The sequence below is a fragment of the Arachis hypogaea genome, chromosome 17 (genome assembly GCF_003086295.3).
Source record: "Arachis hypogaea cultivar Tifrunner chromosome 17, arahy.Tifrunner.gnm2.J5K5, whole genome shotgun sequence".
NCBI lineage: Eukaryota > Viridiplantae > Streptophyta > Magnoliopsida > Fabales > Fabaceae > Arachis > Arachis hypogaea.
The window spans coordinates 128,488,527-128,489,543 of NC_092052.1; positions in this window are offsets into that span (position 1 = coordinate 128,488,527).

Here is a 1,017-nt window from a genome sequence, read left to right on the forward strand (position 1 = left end):
CATTTGCATTAGGGTTCCATTTAGTGTAGGGTGCAATGCATGCAAATGCATTCTGCCATGGTTGCTTTCTGTTTCAGTTTATTTGAAAAAAGTTATTGTGCCCTCATTTTAAAGTTTTTAAGGGTTCTATGCATTGTGGGTTGATTTTATTTTTGTTTGAAAATTACAGATGACTGATAGATATGTAATTCCTGTTTTTCACCATGGAGGAAAGTTTGTGAGGAATGGTAATGGGAGACTTGTTTATGTGAATAGAAAAGTAAAAAAATTTTCAGAGATGGACATAAATTTTATCAACTTTGGTGATTTGGTGAAGTTGTATGAGGATTTAGGATATCCTGGTTACAAGGCAATATACTAGTTTGATAATACGGCTAGTGATATAGAATCTGGGCTTCATCGTTTAACAGGGATAGTGAGATTCGTGAATTGTGTGACAATTTGATTAGGAATGAAGAAAAAGATGAATTCTATGTTTACTTTGATCATGTTGTCAATGAACCTGAGTATGTAGAAGAAGCAGGAGGCGGAAATGCAGGAACTGAAAATGTTGAGTGTATAGAACTAGATGACATCTGTGATAATTTGATGACATCAACTACGAGAGTACGGAGGATGAACCTTACAAGCCTCTACCTCTGGGGTATAATGATGACAGTGATGATGAAGAGAGCAGTGGAGAAGAGAAGCGTACCAAAAAGAAGAGAAGTATGACTTACAAGGGAAAAAAAGTTGTTGTAGCAAAGAGAAAAATGAAAGAGAACAAGAAGGATCCATTAAAGAGGAAGGATGCACCAAGGAAGAATAGATCGAATATTGGTGAAAAAAGACCCAATGTACAACCAAGTGTTGGGCCCAGTGTAGACCAACGAGCTGGGCCTTCATTGAAAACTGGTGGGCCTAGTAATAGGCCTACTGTACACTCAAGCTCCACTGATTCAGAGTATGACTATGAATACCATTCAGAGGATTTGCATACCCCTGTTTCTTCTGATGAAGAAGCTGAAAAGTAACACT